The following is a 19847-nucleotide window of genomic DNA, read 5'->3' as shown; positions in this document are numbered from 1 at the left end:
ATTCTGCAACATATGTCTGAACAGTCGATCTCTTCCTGCTTCTACCTGAGGCATGGACACAGTTTTTATGGTAGCTGCATAGAAACAAACACTGGTGGAGCTGCTGAAGGCACCGAGCTCTGCCCCAACTGTCAGGGATGCCACCAACCCATGCTTAACAAGCAGCTCTTACTCAAGCGTAGAGGACTCAGTGTGAGGATTAGTGTGTATTCACAGAACATTATTTTAGTAGTTTTCCTGTAGACTCTGTGTTCTTACCCCTAGGTCTGTATATCTGAGAGGAGGTGGAGTGCATGTATGGGTTTGATTTACTTTAGACAAAAAAAAAAGAAAAAGGAGAGACACTTAGCCTGTAGTTCCAGTTTTGGAAACTGCAATAAACCTCTCTTTTTAAACCCCATAACCTTGTGACTGTTTTATAGTTATAAGGAATCATAACCAGAGAGAGATTTAGACTAACAGTGATCTGCCCTCAAAGACATTAATCTGTCACATCTAATAGAAGGGGAATAAGGAGACAAACCTTTCTTTTAAATGATTCAAGCAGATGGCGTATGGCTTTGGTGGGAACTTACTGTAAGTTGCCCCTGTAACAAGGGTAAATTTGGCAGTGCTGCACACCCAAAGACACTATTTACAAGTCAGTGTGAAAAGTATCTCTGCATGATTTCCTTGTGTTTTAAACCCTGGATTCTCTGTGATCGTATCTCACCACTTTTGTGGTTGACACATCCAACCAGCTTTCCACCCACTTTCTCACCCCCTTTATGCCAGTAAGACTGAGTCTTCCTTTTGTTTGCAGCTTTCTTCTCTTCTTAAAGTAATTCTTTACTCTTAAGGGATCAGCAAAAGCTAATCAAGTGCATTGTGCCAACATGTTAAAGCAGAGTTTTATATCAATATTTCAAACATAACTTTATTTGTCTGGACTTCTAAAAGCGTCTTCCTTACCCCATAAAGCACATAAAAGTCTTCGGGTTAGTTTCTCTTTCCTTTCCTTCTCTATGCCTTATATGGGAAATAAAAGGTTTATTTTCTCTCCTTCTCTCTTCTTCCCCCAAACCTTATTGCCCAACTTCTCAATTCTCATTTTATCATGCAAGTTCTCTTTCTCCCTCTTTCTCTTATCCATCATGTTTCTGCAGACTCACTTAAGAAGCATTTCTGGATCGCTTTGCTCTCGGTTCCTTCCTCTCCTCCAGAGGAGCAACAAATGGCACCTGGGACACTTCACTGCATTTCCTCTCCTGGAAGGAAGCCAAAGCTTACTTAACTCTTTTCCTCAGGTCTGCCACTCAGCCCACTAACGGAGCCCCTTTTTCCACCCACACTGAACAAGCTGTAAGCTTTCCAAACTTGTCTGCAGAGCTTAATCCTAAACTCAGCTCGTTGTCCTATAAGAGACAAGACATGAAACAAATACCAATGCTTAAGAGTTCTCATGATATCTCAAAGCAGGTGAAGACCATTATTGTCAGATTCCTAGCATGCAACAAGGCTGATGGGGAGCACTGAAAGATACGGAGCAGCAAGAGACCAAATTCACATGCAGGGGCAGTCCAGGAGGGTACAGTGAATTCAGAGGAGCAGCAAACTTCTACACTGGTTTTCCAGACCAGCTGGGGAGGATTGGTGTTAGAGGACCTAAGGGTAATCCCGAGATTACCCTTCAATACACTCACAGGGAGCAAATGTCACTTTGCATGGTGAAGCATGCCAGCCAGGGAGCATGCTTTATATTTCACGTTAATGAGTATTAGGAACACAGCTTCCTTCCTCTCCCTACTTCTGATATAATTAAGCACTAGAATGAGCATTTTGTTTCAGTCTACAACAGCAACAGACCACAGCGCTGCAGAATAACAGGAAAGGGAGAGAATGAAGAAAAAACACCCCAGCCAGGTGGTAGACACTTACTGCTCCGGCCACCGCACAAAATGAAGGCTTGAGTGCACATTTTTGCCCGATTGCATAGCTGTCTCTGCTCCCCATCTAATCTGCTTAGAAAACTGGTTTTGAAGGATATGGTTCAGACATACCACTCACGTTGGGGGGGGGAGAGATTGTGTGTGATGAGGGGGAAAAAAAGTGCTGCAGCTGCAAAAGATAAAATAGAGACAACTAATTTTCTCAGAGGTTGCAACACAACCTCTCCCCCTCCTCCACAAGCAGTCACTGCACTGGCAGGATAAGCCGGAGATTCTCCAGCGTAAGCAGGAAGGCACAATAAGGTGTGCAGGCCCTTCTCCACCCCGATACCCACAGCCCTTGGGGGTACCACAGGGAGCAGAGGCTGACAGCCCAGCCGCTCAAAGGGAGGTGGTGACATTCCTCCGCCTGCTCATTTCAATTGCATTACCATGTTCAGAGGGGGATGTGAGAAACACACAGTGCTAGATGTTATACCGAGACAACGAAGAGCACAAGGGAGTTGCAGACTCCTGCTGTACCAATTGGTGGCTGGGTTCTGAACTCTCATTGTGTGATCCTATTTCTCCTGTCATCCAAGCCATTTTTGCGAACTCCAAGCATACGTCCATTTAAGCCATGTGTCCTGATATCTAAACAGCTGAAGGGGATAGGAGGGGTAGGGAGAGAGAGGAACCACTGGATTTCTGGTGACAGTGTCTAAAATACACATTTGCACAAGGAAGTCTCACTTCAGATAGTCACTTAGCAGAACAACTACAGCTGCTGACAGGCAAGAGGTACAGTTTCAAGTGACCATCAGACATAAAATAGGCCAAATAAATTACTGCAGTCTAAAGGGAGTGGGGTGGGTGTGCTCGCACAAATGTAACAGAGATAACAAATGGATTACCAATGGGTGACCCAATGTCAAAGATTAGCAGACCCAAGTTCTCATTTCAGTTACACCGTACCAATGACATTACCTAAGATGTAGCAGAAGCGAAACTGAAATCAGAGTCCAACCCAGGATGTCAGGGAGGCAGCTGCTTTAGTATTTTAATGCCTAGAATTTCAACCCAGTTTGCTTTGTTTCAGGAGTCTAAGCTGTCTTTGGTAGAAGGGCTAGCAGCAGCCTTTGCCAGCTGCCATGTGATCCGCAAGGATGTTTTCTAATGGAATTGGGTTATTTTGTGAGGCGGGAGTTGTTTGTGATGAAGGCAGACAGCACAGGTATACTGTCACTTTTTGTCCCTTTCCTCAAAGGTTATCTTTTATTTCTGTTCCCTGCCCACACACTTTCCCTCTCCCCTGTGCTCCCCTACACATAGCCCCATCTGTTCTTTGGAAGTACCAAGAATGCCAGTCATGGTCTTTGTGGGGTCTTTGAGGAGACCCCACTTACTTTAGTAAGTGGGTCAGATAGTGCTTACTCTCTGAAGTAAAATACAAGGTTTTTTTAAATATGTACATAAATAATTTGTAAGCCTTCCAACTATTAATTGCTGATGGAAATTAAGCATCTGCTAACAATAAACTCCCCATACAAATGAGAAGATAGTTTGAGTCTGACTAAAATGCTTTCCCCTCCTAATTGCTAAGAAAACCATTTTCTTGTCTTTTACAATGGCAATTTCATTAGTTCTGCAATTATCAAAATATTTCAGGCCTTTCTCTTTTGTGACAGAAAGGAAAAGCTCCAATTCCCACTCCAGCTCTGCTGTCAGGGTACTGCAAAACCAACTGAGAAACTGCCAATAACGAGTAGCCATGAAAAGTTCTTGGGGCAGAGACTATGTGGGTTGCAGAGTCCACCTGCACACCTTCTCTCCCCATATCGTCCACAGTGCCCTAGAAGTCTTCCATATTTACAAGTATCATACTACAGGCTATATATGACTATGGCAACTAGGTGCTGCAAGTGCAAAGAGGAGCTGAAATGCTGATAATGCGAGAATGCTTAGAATAGCTGATGCCAGGGGAAGAGAAGGGGGCCACCAGCTGAATTCGCATCACACAAGGAAATAAGGCGGTTGGGTAAAAGCCCCCATATGGCTGCTAGGGAACATGGAGCTAAAAGGGCTTTCACTGCTTGGAGAACTGCAGATCTCCTCCAGCTGCTCATCTCACTCTGTGTAACTTAGTGCAGAAACATAAAGAAGAATTCCAAAAGCCTACAGTATTTTATTATACAGGAAAAGCAACTAGTCCTTTGCATGAATATGTTTTTCTGCATTCAAGAATCTCAAAGCACTTAGCTGCAGTACTTGCCTTCTATCAACTTAAGGGATGAAAGGCCAGGTCTAGCTCCCTCAAGGTCAAATAGCAAGTTCAGCAGCAAAAGATGACTAGGACTCAGTTACATCCAAATCCCATTCCACTATTCTACCCATTAGATTGGAGAGATGTTAAACACCCTCATAGCGTCAAGAATGACTAATGCTCTCTAGTTCAGCCTGTGACAGAGAACTGGGAACTTGCACATCTCCTTCCTCTGCCTCCCACTCCTCTATTACCATTCCCATATCATTCCAAACCCCACATGATGAGATTTTCCTAATCAGCAATTAAATAGTTAATGCTTACATTACAGCAGATGGAACAGGAGTTGCTGCGGGGAAGGTATGCAGAGGGAAGGAGAAAAGAGAGAAAGGAGGAAAAAGCAGGCAGAGAAACAAACCTAAAGGAAAGCAGTTTTCCCACTAAAAGGAGTGATTAGTTGACTAGACAACCTAACCCTTAAGACTGTCTAGACTAGGATAAAATGCTATATTGTTGAAGGTGTTTTAGAGGCATAGTGTAGGTAAGGCTCACAGCTTCTGAGCATGTGGTAGCCAAGGTAAAGACTAATTAGGACATGTTCACTAACACATCTTAATGCTCCACTTTTAAATCCTTGCCTAAGAACTCAAGGCTATGCAAAGCAAAGGTCTGATGCTGTCCTAATGATTATAAAAGCAAAGCTATGACACACTGCAAAGAAATCAGAGTGTCGAGGAATCGCCCGGGTCTCACCTCCAGCATTTTTCATACGCTCATTGAATGCTTATGAACATTTGCATCTTAAAATATTCACCAGCCTCTCACTGAAAAACCTGCCATGACATTTTTCCTCTAAAAATCTAATCAAAGCTCCAAATGCCAATAAGCAAAGACACTACAGGCTAACAGCCTACACTCTTGTGAAACTTCTCCTTTTGCTCCAGTGTTTGCTCAGGCAAATTTGGAAAGGAGGGGGTAAGGGGAAAAAGAAAGGACTAGGAAAAGTGTGCCCAGGGCCTTAGCAACACCATCATTTCAATAATCTATTACCAGATTTGTAATTAAAATCTGAGTCCCACCTCACTAGGGCAGCCAGATGCATCCACAGAGAACTTATTTAGAGGGTTGTTACAATAAATACCAGGAGAATTACGAATGCTGTAGCTTCTTCTTAACCCTTCCAGCAATATTTCAGGAACCTCCTGTCAGTTTGAAAGACTGATCATTTTTCTCTCAGCTTCTTGCAGGCTCTAGGTGTGCCCCTAACCAAATAGGCTTACCACTTAAAAGCTTAATTGCACCTGTGGCTTAAACCTTATCCCAGACAGCACTGGGGAGCATTTGGATTTGGGCGTTTCAGGTGTGGGACTGGGGCTTGTGCTCACAAACAGAGCTAGGCAAGTCAGAATAGGAGCCCCTAGTAAAAGAGGACTCTATGTATGCCAGGGAGCAGGGGATGGGGAGGAAAGAAGTGCTTTTTTTTCCCCCCATTTTGATCACATTTAACTCTATTTACATTTCCACAGCTGGGTTTGAGTAATGTTCACCTCCTTGTTTGTGACTGAGGGCAGATTTCACAGTCTCAGATTTCTTTTCCACAACAAAAAGATCAAAGTTTGAGCCCCTTGTGCAACTTAGGTGTTTACAGTGAATGGTGCTAATCGAACGGCAAGCCCTCCCTCCCGTTATCAGTCTCACACTGAGCCAAGCTCCTTCATTCCATATGCACCAGGAAGGACTGAGAGAAGAGAGCCCACGTCTGGCATGGATTATAACCCACCATCCCTTTTGCCTGCTCTTACACAGGAACTAAAATACAGCCTGCTAGGGGAGGGTTTAACACGTTCAAGTAAAGGCTTGTTCAGGGTCTTTTCGGCAGGGCTGACGAGCTGTTTCCAGGTTGTATTTTTAAAGAGGCTTTCTAAAAAGCAAGTAAGTGCTGTGTGAAGAACCACAGTGAAAGAGAAGGTTCCCTTCACTCACCTTCTCAATACCGCCTAGGCTCACAGTGCGTCTTGTTGCCAAAGGAAACCTGTGCTCCCTTTGCAAAAGTTACTGGTGAAGATAAAAGAAATAACAGCGTAATAGGAGTCCATGCAGGCAAGCTTCCACATTCCTGATTGCATTCTGTCTCATGCAAGGACACACAAACTTTCTGGGTCTGTTTTGTAAGCTATGAAATGGAGCTAAATTTTAGGGGTTTGTGAATTGCTTTAATTAATAATTGCCAAGCACGCGTCTTCAGATGGAAGGTATCATATAAATATTAATGAGCTGACTACCGTCTCTTAGGAATCGTAAGCACCATGGATGGATCAAAGAGGACATGTAGCTCTAAGAGACAGAGTGGTGGGAGTTGGCTCTGTGTTTAACTATAGTTTAAAGTAGATCCTCAAGACTGTTGTGGATATTCCCTATCAAGTTACAGCAGCTTTCAATTAAAATTACATTTTATCCTTAGGCAAAATTCCACAGTGTACCTTTTAATATTAGCAGAGCACATTTTCACTCATGTAGATATTTCTTCTACATACATGCATTACTAGAGCTTTGTAAATAGGGGTCAAACCAACTGGGAAATAGGGGTTTTACCTTCATTTTCATCTAAACAAATACCCCTTACCTAGTTACATTACCGAAAAACTTCCTGCTCTGCTGGCGATGCCGTGACAAGAAGCAGGATGAGGACGTGGCAGCTGTTTGCTTCACAGTGTTCAGAGATCAGTCTGGCAACACTTCAGACATGGAGCTGTCCTTGGAATGAATATGGCAGAAAGTGCCACATGGCAAAGATGCTGCTTCTGCTCTCCTGAACAGTCACCTCCCGAGCACGAGCAGCACAGAACACGACTAAGAACAGGCTCGGGAGAGCTCCGAGCCCCTGCCCGGGCTCCGGGTGGGTGCGTTGGTGCAGTGGGCCGGGCGGCATTGCAGCATGGAGCCGGCTGCCCTGCTGGGCAGGCACGCTGGGGAGCAGGCTTGCAGCTTCCTCTGGAATGCGGGATGGCCGCAGGCCTCTGGAGTGTTTTCCAAGGAGGTGCTTACATTTGTTTCTCTAAGGGTCCAGTAAAACTGTGGGGTTTTGTTGTTGGGGGTGGTACCGGGGAATGAGGAAGAGCTGCTTTGTTGTTTCTTGAAAAACCCAAAACATCAGAAGACAACAGGGAGCGGGGACCAAAGGTCTTTCTTCCCCTGAGGAAAATTCAGTCTCATCAGCTGCCTTCTTACCTCTCTCAAGCTGTAAGACCCCGTGGCCAGCTTTCTGCCCACCTCTCAGGGGACAGGGCTTTCTAGATGCTTTGTGAGCCTGACACGTGGCCAGCCAGGCCATTTTCAGTGACTTGCTTCCTTCATGCGGGCTGCACTTCATTTCCTCAACAGTCACACTGACGGCCCTCCGTCCTACGCACCTCACGCATGTCCCCATAAGCTCTGCTCTCTGCAGTCGCTGCTAAGGCAGTGCTGGAGCTGCCTCTGGTTTTGTCTACACTGGGGCAACTGGGGCTGACTGCTTAGTGCTGGCAGCAAGAACAAAACTCAAATGGCATAGGCACACTCGAGGTGGTTGTAATTGTGTCCCTGAGCTGCACAGAGGGAATACAGCAAAGAGATGGCGTTAAGAATCCTTACCACTTCATTGGCAAAAGAGGGAGGAATCTGGAAGATGCTCAGGACAGACAGCATCTTGACAGCTAGGAAAAAGAAGCCCCAGAAATTAATCTCCTGGGGTGCCAATGAAAGATGGAATGTTCACAACATATGAGTTGTGGCCAAAACAATGGTCTAATTAACTTGGATCTGCTTGCTGTGTTCAGTGCTAAAAGATGAGACAGAAAACATAACTGTGTTTTGATAATAAAATAAATGTGGCCACAGTGCCAACAATTTTTAGGCAAGGAACCATGAACCCAAACCAGAGGGATGGGAGGGGAATGTCTTCCCCTAGCCACACCAGGGAATTTTACCCCTTACTATGAATAATGTTTTTATAGCAAACCCAGGCACCAGTCCTAGCAAATACCTCTCTGTAAACTATAGCCCAAACGAATCACTTTGGAAAAGGTCATACCACCTCCTGTTCCCAGAATTAAGTTAATTAGCACTTGTCCCTCTCTGTATAAGGTCAGGGATCCTCCCACAAAGGAGGTACACAACCAGATTGTTAAAAGATGTACATATGCCGTCTTAAGCAAACAGGCTTCTTTGTAGTATCACTAAGATTCCCTCTGGCCATCCCTGTAGAAGAACTCTCAATTGGAAGGGAAGCAGACCGGGGGATTAGCGTAACCAGTGCTTTGCCAGGTACCAGGAGCACAGTACAGGTCAATAGGCATGCTGGTGGTTTCATATTAGCTAGCAATCTCTCTCCATCTGGGTGACTTTTATCAGGTTCAGCATCAGCCTGTCATGCAGAATGAAATATCTGACCTATGGAAATGTTTTCTTATTGAATTTGAAAGATTTGCAGTGCTTTCTCCCCTCTTGACACACTTTGTTTCCTCTTACTCCATCCAGGCATTTGTGCTATATATATTGAAGTACTTCACTTCTCCATGTGACCAGCTACGTGCGCTGTGAGAAAGTAAATCCAGGTAAGACCTGCTATCAGTTATATCTTGGTGCAACTTAAGTTTGATCAGCAATGAAGGTCAACATGCTGGTCTGTATTTTTTGGCCACAAAAAAGTTACACGGTTCATTTACTGAAAGAAGGAAAAAAATAGCCAAGCCCATGAGGTTCTTAGACAGAATCATTGTCACAGGTTGCTTGCCACAGTATTTACATAAAACAGGTGTTTAAAAACAGAAACCAAACCCAAGTGTTTAATTACAGATATGTCCATCCTCATCTAAGTCTTAACATAGCATAAGCTATGTAGGATGCTAAACCCTACTTCTTTATCTAGGAGCCTTTCTGACGGACAGCCTTGACTGCTACTGCTGAGCACTGCCTCAAACCTGCTGAGACAGAAGGGTTTACACAAAGGAGGACAGGCCCTGGTTGCCCAGACAGGATACTGCTTTGCAGGACCATAGAAAAGGGTCCTGAGCCTATTTGTGTCAACTCCCTAAACCACAAACCACAGCTAGCCCTCCCTCTGAAGCACGTGCTTGCTGCTCCTTGCAAGGCTAGAGCAAGATATTTTGGCATCCAGATCACAGCCTTTGGGGGCCCACCCATCCCTTTTGGTCTCTTTCCATTCCTTATCACAGACCTGCAGACCCTCTCCCTGGGCAGCAGCAGAAACTGGGGCATATTTGCCTTGACGTTTGGCACCCTTCTGTTTCAACATCGCCCTGTGCTTCTGACCCAGAGAGCAGCTTACCCACCCAGCTGGATTCTCCGATAGCAAGAGTGGGGTGACACGTAGAGAATCACATGTAAGCAATGTGAAACTGGCAACTCTGGCATTTGAAACAGAATTCAGGATGCACTTGGCATTTCAGCTTCAAACTTAAAAATAAATGAGGCAAAACTGATCTGTAGCAAAGGAACGGCTTATGGGCAGCTCAGACTTGTCCTAGGCTTTCAAGCCAGTCATTTCCCATAAATACTCATAATTTTAAATAAAGAAAGGGGGAGAGGAGACAAAACAAACTGAGTCAACCACTTACTGCCTTTCTGATTCAGAGTCCTCAGCAGATGTAAGACAGAAATTATTCTATGAAAAAGGTCCTTTTTATGTATCTGGGACAGCCCCCAAAATTTTTACCAGAGGGGAAGAAGAGGACAAGAACTAAACTGCGAACTTGTCCGCACCCTAGCAGGAATTCACCCATTTTTCACCTCCCACAGGTATCATTAGCATGCTACTGAGAGCAGAAAAAAAAAGCAGCTAAGATCAAACACAAGCTAGTAACAAAGCTCTTCCTCTTGTCATCCTGCAGTGGGCCTGAATTTCTGGCTGCAGCTAGCCTTTTCCTGAAAGGCTGGGTTAGTTCAGAGTCCCTTTTGAAAGAAGTGCCACACTATGAACGTGCTACAGCTGCGACACAGAAAGCGCAGAAGGCAGGAAGTCTGACGTTCACACCAACCTCAGCCCCTTCACTCACACCTCTTTTCAAATAGCTTTAGCACATGGAGCCCACATTTTCACATTCTCAGAACTAGCTTTATCTATCACTCTGCAAGTTTAAGAGAATTTCTGAAATGGTACAAGTCTCCCTTTTCACATTCAAAACCTCATTCCACTGAGAGAAACTCTGCAATTGCTTTTATAAACTCTTCTCCTCGCTGATTCTTGTTGCTTCACTCCCATATAAAATAATATCTAATTAAAAGAAAACTAGAATACAGATTGAAACACCATACCAACTGGTGTCACAGTCCAAAAATGTCCGGATTTTCAAACTTAAGTCCACCCCTGTGGCCCCCTGTGTAAAAGGGGCCACACACATGTAGGTGTCAATCAGGCTCGGTGGCAAAACAGAGGGACCCAGGCTGAGATTTCAGAATGGCACAAACTTTCCTGGACAGAAAGAAAGTGCCAGTCCTCACCCATCTGGAATGATTTCTGCATTTTTCATTGCAGGCTTTTGGAATTTGACCTCAAGAAGCCAGGTGCTTGATTTCTGCATCTCCTGCTTTGCTGTTTTTGATGACAGAAACAGGAAGAGAGGGAAATAAAGGGAGGAAGAGAGGGAAATAAAGAAAAATGTATTATTTTCAAGGCTACACCATAATTATACCTAATGTTACCATTGTGACTGTTTTTGCAGGCAACTCAAAAGGTCTTTTCTGTGCCCAGAAATTCTGTAGCTGATCTGGTACATTTTACTCCATTCATTTAAAGAAAAATTACTCCATTCTCCTCCTCTCATCACCAGCCTTAAAATAACATAACACTCAAAATATTTGTGGGAAATGGCAGGCAAATGGGTAGTAAAGCCTGGAGATTGCCTGGCAGCAGAAAGCCACAGGCAGAAATTAGCTGTGGCAAGTAACTAAGTGAGGGCAACAAAACCCAGCATTGTCCAGCATTTGGACACACTGCAGAAGACTGGTGATTGAGTGGAGAGATCCTGCAAGGTCTCAAGTACTATTTTGAATTAGGTAAACTAATATCTCCTGTACCTGTACCAAACCACACAGCAATACATAGTCTCTATGTTTACAAAGTCTGCTGGCAGCCGTCCTGGAAGTAGCATCTATCTTGGAGAAGATCTTGTGTTTTCTCTTGGTCTCTGGAAAACGATCCCAAACAAGTGGCAGGGACACACAGTTTTGGAAGCCTTTGCATGTTTATCTTTACTGATAAGCCTGCAATCTTTGCTGAAAGCACATCAGCATGTGTGTGCAGCAAAACCTTATTCCAGTCCATGCCTTCCTTGGAACAGGCTTTGTTAGAACTAGGCAATGCGTTTAACTCCTTAGTGGCCAATCTAAAGAGGCCTTGGTGTAGAAGACTTCCTTTTCCTTCTCAAAATGCATCATGTCTTCATATAGCTCTGAAAAACAAGCAAGCACGCCAGCCCTGCTTTGAGACAGCAGCAGTGCAGATTATATACCTACACTGACACTGTCAGGGGAATTTACCCTAAGAGAGTTTCATCTCCCTGAACAGCCTCTGGTTCTGTGCTGATCAGAAGTATTGTCTATCTGAAATAAAGGCATGCAGCAATCTAAGTCGTGGGCTGAACACATGAAAATTCATTAAGAGGACTTGTTGAAATTATTCTGTCTGATTGATTGGAGACTGTCAGTAGGAGCTTTTTGGATATGTAGAAGTGGAGGATCAACCTTCATTCCAAGACATCCGATCCTTTTCTAGTAGCTTAACTAAACCTGTTCATGCAGCTTTGTTAATACTTGAATTCTCAGTTCACACACAAACATGCATGCCAAGGGCGAATATCCAGAAAGGCACTAGGGATCTCCCAAAGCTGACATGCCAAGGGCTTGGACAGCCTGAAAATTACAAACAAGTGGCTTTTTTCTGACAGCAGGTTCCATTTATTTCCTCCCACTTGCTCTTTCCTCATCTCCTTCCTACACCCCTGAGTCAACTTTCACCAGGCGAGTTTCAGTTAAGCATGTGCTTTGCCAGAGGTGATTTTAAATTATGTTTTTCAAAGTTTATTTATAATACACACGCACAGTGCATGATGCTTTCAGGGCTTCCAGAGACTTCAGCATGTCAGGCATGACTCTGCCAGGTGGAAGGAGCACTAATTCATCAGCTGACCCACAGAAAAACACCTCCCCTGTGTGCTCCAAACTCAAAGTTGGAGTGAAATAAGCTAATTTTTGCTCTGTTATCTCCTACCTAATATTCATAATTTCCATGATCAACCTACTGGAAATTCCAATTGCAAAATTTTGGAGGAAGCCAGCTGATTCCCCCAGCTGATCTTGTAGCAAAACCAGCAGCCCATGACACAATGCAATGGTCCTACCAACAATTTCCCACTAAGGCAAGAGCTGGGAAACAATGAACTGAACTGGGTGAAACTAGAGTCAAAATTCACATGATCCAGCACTCCCTGCATCCGGCAGGCAGCAAGTTTCATTAAGCCATGTTTGTCCTAAATGGGTATATTTGACCAGTTTCTACTTTCATCAGAAAAGCATAACATGACCACAAGATCATTTCCAACCAGCAAAGCACATATTTCCAGGAGTGAATCTCTGAGCTCAAGTTCCAGCCCTAAAAGATGGTTTGGTTTTGCCATCTATATGCATACAAGCCAAGTTTTACTGCAGAAACCTTTGCAGATCCCACATTCTGCTTCCTGCTCTGTACCTGGCCTGGGCAGTAAACATCACTGGACGGGCCTTTCAAATGAAAGGTATGTTCATGCCTGATTTTTGGATGGGTTTAACATCCCCTGTTCTGAAATGATGCAAGTTGCTGAAATATTGTTTCCTCAGCTGCAGAGCAAATAAAAACAGAGCAAGTTACTCAGACTAATGGCTCAGAAACCTCAATATTAGGACGTGGCGCAGAGGCGTTCTGAGAGGAGAAGAAAAGGATGTGGTAGACAATTTGCTAATGGCCAGAAACTCTCTCTGAAAAAGCTAGCTGCGTGCCAGAATGCCTCAGGACAGGGCTGAGTCCACTGCTCCTTCCACAACAGCAGCTCTTTCTAAATAAAGAGGTCTTTACACGCAGGACTTGGGAAACTTAATTCAGATTAACTAAAGTTGTGAATTTAAAGTAATTTAGCTAAACCACTTTATATCTCTGTACAGATACATTCATTCAGTAGTCAAAGAAACTTTAATTTGGTTTATCTTTTATTGAATTAAGAGCATTTTAATTCTAAGAATGCCCATGCAGGGATTAGTGGGTTGAACAAAGGATGAAGTTACATGCTGGGCTGGAGTCGAATGTGGCATATGAAGTCTCCCCACTTCTATGCTAAAGAACATTCATTTTCCACCCCACCCCCCACCCCCCCCTTAAAAATAAGATAAATAAAATTATAAATTCTTTTTTTTTTATAATTATCCATGCCTACAGATCTCAAGCTGCATTAAAAAATCTGCCTCTGGCTCTGCATTTGCCTTTTGTTTCAATCTACCAGAACATACGTATTGTTTAAGAATCAGAAAGAAGAAGGACATTGATATCATAGAAAATGGGAAGAGCCAACAGCTCCTAAGAAACATTCATGGCATTATTTCACACACAAGAAAGACAGACACTAGATCCCAGCCACATCTGTGGAACAGTTTGCTTATGGACCTGGATCTAGATTTGGCCTCCACAGTTTCCATGAGCTACTGATCTGACCACCTAAGAGAGAGAATAGATCTCAAGGTTTAGATGTGAGATTGCAGAGCTGTTTGTAAGTGACTAGTTATGTTTCCAGCTTAGCTGTGCAGTACAGACCTCTTACAGCTTCATCCAGGGTCATACAACACCATAACTCATCTAGCTGCATGTACACAACGTTTTTTCATCAAAAGGGCTCAGCAAAAATCATTTCACAGAGGAGAAATGGCAGCTAATGAGATGTTTCTAGCTGCTGTTTAGGAAAAGAGACTTAACCTCTCCTCTCTGCTTCAGTTTATCTGTGATTGCTGGGAGAAGCTGTGGCAAATCAGAACCACAGACCACCAAAGGCCAGCTAGAACAAAGGAGACTGACAACTGCTTGAAGTGAGAGGGGTCTGGTAGCTGTGGTTCCTAAACAGAACACAAAAGATCTACACACACACACACCCAGATACATGCTACTCTCCATGCCACCCCTTTCTGAGTAAGAGAGGAAGGGAAAAAAGACTACAGAATTTTTCTTATTGACATTAAGTAAACAACACTGTCTCCAATGCAGTCTTCCACAAGAAGGAAAACCAACTTCACAAGCAAGTCAAGACTGTCAAACAGGAGACAGATGAAAGCATTGCCTCAGAATGTAAGGAAATCCCAGGCTGGCTGGTTGGGAAAGAATTAGCAATACGTAATTTAAAAAAGAGCACTCTCCCCTTCCTCGTCCCTGAGGTGAACACAGGTCCTGCATAATACTGACTTCTACATCAGCACCAGAGAATGAGACAATCACTTGAGGTCTTTCTCATTTATAGCCAGGCCTCTCCCCCTCTTGCTTTCAGTCGCTGGAGGCTATTTCACATCAGTTACCAGCAGTGTTCCTATGCAGCAGGACATGCTGTTCGTATGTGCAACTTGTGATGAAAGATTTAGCCAATGGAGAACACCAGGAGGGAGGGAACTAGATAGTAGTTGTTATCTTGCCTCGCAATAGATTTTCAGTGGTCCCTTACTGGTGGCCCTGATTGAGCACCAGTGGAGCCAGCCCGCCTGCTCTTGTGTGCAGAAGGAACAGGGAAGAGCTACTGAAAGACCAGGAACATCTCGTATATTCATCAGGCCTAAACCACAGGGAAGACATGCGATACAGCATGAAGCCGTGTACAGCACAGACTTCTGTACAGGTAGAGATAGAAGGGACTAAGAGTGGAGGACAGAGGTATGCAAAATGCAGTCCTACAGAAAAAGCACACAGGCAAACACGGTTTATGCCTTTAGCACAAGACACAGGAGCGGCTCTTACAATAGGCAACCAAGAAAAGCCAACAGACAGTCAAAACCAGCAAATAAAATAAGCAGGAAATGTGAATGACAGCTGCCCAGAGTGACTGACTGTCTACAGGCAAACATACCAGCAACACACTATGGAGCAGTATCACATCTTGTTATCCCTGTCCCTGCAAAAGATCTAAGACTGGGGACCACTCTAATACAGTGCACAGTGGTGGAGTTCCTTGGTCCCCAGTTCAGCAGGCAAACAGCTAGCAAGAATAGTTTAAATTCAAGTATGCTGTATATGATAGAGAATACCCAGCTACACAGAACACTTATGTGAAGGCCAGAAACTTTCGCCTTAGGGCATACGCCAACCGCTAACTTCCTCCATGGGCAAGTTACTCCATAGTTGTTTGGTTTAGGAGTTCTTGTACCTTTCCCTCAAGCATCTGGTGTTTGCCTCTCTTGGAGAAAGGATGCCAGACTAGACAGACAGATCATGGCTTCTTTCTGGTATGGCAATTACTGCATTCCACCCTGGAAGGGGGAGAGCACACTGGGGAAAGCAAGGAATGTTAGATGGCAAGTTCCAATAACACAAGGCCCCATTAAATAGCCTTCCCTCTCCATCTGGCCCTGCACAGTCATGCCAGCAGCACACCAGGAGCACACAGCAGCACAGCTTGGCCCTTTGCATTCTCAAAGAGTTCTGGGTTACACTGCAGAATCTGGGAGCAAAGCAAAGCAGGGCTCTGCTCTCGCCCTGGAAGTCCTCACACATGCAAGAAACAAGATTTTCCCATGCAAGTGTGTTACAAAACCAGGGCACAGAGCAGAATTGCGGTCTGCAGCCCAGGTTCATACAAAATGCAGCATTAATAAATCAATCAGTCAATCAAAACAGATCTCACGAGACACAGAGGCCCCTCAGCATCAGGCTAAATTATCCATTGTCCCGTAGGATCTGTGCCTCTACAGCTAGAAACGACAAAACACAACCAACTTTACCTTGGTTAAGTCAACCCACTTGCAGCAGAAGAGTAAACACCTGTATCAGTCTGGGAACCAGGGACTTGGGGTAGCATTTCTACTTGAAATGTGCATTTGGCAAGGCCTCTTTCTTCCTTCTCTGGAGCCAGAAGGCTCCCAAGCTCCCCAAGACAACTCTAATCCGGGTAAACTTAGACCTGCCTTTCTACCTAAAAATTCTTCTCTCTGTTGACGTTGGCTCTGGGCCAATTTAGCCTTCAATTCCAGGTCTCCCAATCTGTGTCAGCAGAAATTGCTTGTAGATATCTGCCCAGATTAGCTGCCCAGACACTATCTCACTTGTGACCTGCTTCACAGATACCCTTCTTGAAGGCAGCTGCTGCTGCTGCTGCTGCTGCATTTATCCACTGGAGCCCTCATTTCCTTACTGCCCATCTGCTGCAGGGGAGGCAGAGCCACACGGACAAGACACAAATAACTGACAGGGAAGATGTAGCCACACCAAACAATAAAAGCCAGGAAATCCAAAGCCTACACCTACCTAGTGAATTTGTGCCAGTTTTTAAAAGCAGGAGAATGTGGATAAGCAAACATAGATACAGTTGAATGACTTATCTCAGTTTAGACAAGCGATATCTAAATAATGCTGTTTAACTTATTACTGTAACAAATATGAGAATTGATTTAATAACCTAATGTTAGTTTTGGACAGTAGAGGTCTGCATCAATGGACCAATACACTAATTACGTTATCTTATCAAGTCAGTGCATAATAATAGAATTCCCCTATGCACTGATGGAACTAGGCTTAACTCTGCATTAGAAAATAATCTCTGAAAGACAGAGAATAAGGGAGTATTTAGGAGGAACTCCTTGTGGCTGGGTGTACAGTCGTTATTTTCATTTCAAAATATTATATATAAAGTATTCTCTATAAGGTGGGTGTTGCATGATAAGAAATTGCCTCTGATATTCTTTTATCACTTGTTATTTAACCTGCCTCTATTGCTGAGAGGTAGTCAATATAATTCTCCAAAAGACTTAAGTAAAAACGAAAGAACTACTGGTGCATATGCAGATCCATTCATTGTAAGCTGACAATAAAGCTTTTTCCATCAAGGTACAAGCAAAATGTCTTGCTGACATTAACTGGCAAGTACTTTGCATTCATATGGTATCTTTCATCTACAGACTTCAAAGCATCTGACAGGAGGCAGGCAGGCGTTGTTTCTTCATCCGTCCAAGAAAGAAGCTGAAGCACAGAGTGGCAAGGTCTCCCAGAGAAGGTAAAACCATCAGCAGAAATCTAAATTACCTGATTTGCAGTCCTTCAAAGTGAACTGCTTTGCTCCCAGTACAAATTACACCTGCACCAGAGAGCAGAACCTCCACTCACCCACACCCCTCTGAGAACTGCTAGGGATTCTTTAAGAATTTAAATTTCATTCATGAGAAACTAAACAAACACAGAACGCAAGAGTACTCTTCTAAACAGGGAAATGATGGGGATCTGAAACCAATCCAGATCTGAAGTTCTGTAGTGCTCCAAGGAGGAGCACTCCTTGCGTGAACCTGCAGAAGCACAGGTCTTCATTCATGAGGAGGGGAAGGGAAATCCTGGTACATAATCTAGCAAGTGTTTAAATAAGCCTGTTCAGATGAAGATCTCTCCTCTCCAGAGAAAAACCAGGGCTGTAAGAAAGGTTATGGAAATAATTTTTTAAAATGCCATTTAAAGAGAGTAAGCCTTTTCAGCTGTTCCAGCTCTTCACCTTCTTCTTATAACTGAAGCAATGCTGACTGCCTGAGGCACTCAGATAGGAAAACAATCCCTGCACAGTGTTCTTCTTTTAAAAGAAGTGTATGATTCCTGTAAGCTTAAAAACAGCAAACAAAAAAATGATGCTGAGGAAACCTCTGGAGCAAGCAGTCTTCTGGCATTGGTCAAGGAGCCTGCAATACACATTTAAAAATGCACTCTCTAGTTATGAGATCTCTCGTGGCCTGTGGAGGCAGACAATATTAGAGGCCACTAAATCCTGAAGTTTATTTTTCTTAAAGTTTTCACTTCAAATAAAGCTTTGTTTTAAAATGTATGGGGCCAACTGTTAGAGCATTGAGGTCCTGGTTATTAGCCAGCTAGAGCCCATGAATTATGTTTAGTGAGAAGTTTATTGGCTCAGTAAACACCATTCCAGTTCCCCTCACCCCTGAACTGTGGAAGCCAAACCAAGAGATATTCAATGCCATGTTACCACTAGCACCAAAGCAACTATTATCTGATTACAGGCATTTTATTTTTTGTAAGGAATTTGCTATTGCATCATTTCATACATGTAAGTCTTTAAATCCACCAAGGCAATGCACAAAGAGTAAGTAACTCTTGAAGTAACTGGTTCTGTTTACCATCTTCTGGAGCAGGAATATTTATTTCCATCTTGTAGCTTTCTGACTGCAAGCACTACAGAAATGCAATCCCTCAAACTCTTAGTAAGGCAGGAGTTTGAAACACAAGCAAGATTAGAGTGGGCAACCACAAGAGCGTTCTGATAAAACCATCCTATGGAGCCAGGGCAGAGTACAGGGCTGTAAGAAGTTGCATTTGTTTCCTCTTACTCCCACTTTGTCCCAAGGAGACTCATAAAAACAGGGCCCATTCTGTGTTCTGAGAGTAGGTGGCCAGAGGTCAGACTCAGATGTTGCTCTTCTTAAGTTACACAGTCAAGAACAACTTACACAATTCTGACTTCATGGCAGAGCTGGCTACAGCTCAGACACAGTCCAGGTAAGATGCATCCAACATGGAGCTAGGGCAGACTGATGTGGTATTAGGACTGTCTAGCCTTACACCCATCTGTGCACAGCACCAGGAACCCAGAGACCAAAACCCAAGGTAGGCATCTCCAGACTGACACATAGCTGTGTAAATCCAGAAGCAACTTCTACTTGTGTGGCTGGCTTTCTCCTGGGCATAATGCTGTTTTATCTGGTTACCTTTCACTGCCATGAGCTAAAGCCTCACATACAGAGAGTATATGATCAGTCAGTGTGCAGTAACTTGTTTGCATGCTTGCTGTTCCAGTTTTCCAGAATAGCTAAAATATACCAGAAGACTTTATGGGGACTGTGTCAGTCCTTGAGGCAAGGAAAGTTAATTTAGTTGGAAGAGTAAGGATGCAAAGAAGAGTGCTATAATAACAGTAGTCAGTTTTGGTAGCAAAGTAAACTTGAAGAAATTTAGGTTCTCCTCCTAGTTCCCTCCATCTGTCACACCATCTTGGCTGAATAATACTTTTCTTCGTGTCTCTGCTTCCTTTCTCGCCTTCTGCCTTGTCCATTTAGACTATGACTTTCTTCAGGGAAGAGACTGGGCTTGTACAGCACCCAGTGACAACCTTAGGGCTCTGCAATCCTTCAGCCAAACAGCGCTTTTATAGAAAAACTTTGCTATAGACCAATTTACATAACACCAACTATGAAATCTCATATTCTCATGTAACTGCTTTTTTTCTGATGTCCTGAGAATTACAGAGCCAGAATCTGTCCATATGACAAGAAAGAACCTTGGCAGTACAGATCCTCAATATCCAATCTGTCCCGCAAGGACGTGCCAAGGCCATATCATCACACCCATAGCCAAGCACCTCTGGGGAGCAAGCACAGTTAAAATCTTTCCACCCCAGCAGTGGTGAAAGACA

General features: G+C 43.8%; 1 long non-coding RNA gene across 4 annotated transcripts in view; it reads left to right on the top strand.

Moving 5' to 3' along the window:
* LOC130600250 (uncharacterized) overlaps window positions 1–19847 on the top strand; it is a 217446-nt gene that overhangs the window by 134560 nt on the left and 63039 nt on the right. For all 4 annotated transcript variants that reach the window (XR_008972413.1, XR_008972412.1, XR_008972410.1 and 1 more), the window contains exons 3-4: window positions 8686–8762; window positions 17341–17435. This is a non-coding gene — a long non-coding RNA (uncharacterized LOC130600250). The remainder of the gene's footprint in view (window positions 1–8685; window positions 8763–17340; window positions 17436–19847) is intronic.

The sequence above is a fragment of the Pezoporus wallicus genome, unplaced genomic scaffold, assembly GCF_028554395.1.
Source record: "Pezoporus wallicus isolate ANWC-B61680 ecotype Strahan unplaced genomic scaffold, APGP_CSIRO_Pwel_v1 contig_6401, whole genome shotgun sequence".
Classification (NCBI taxonomy): Eukaryota; Metazoa; Chordata; class Aves; order Psittaciformes; family Psittacidae; genus Pezoporus; species Pezoporus wallicus.
Note: the sequence above shows the minus strand (reverse complement) of the source record. Positions and strands in the feature narration are given on the sequence as shown.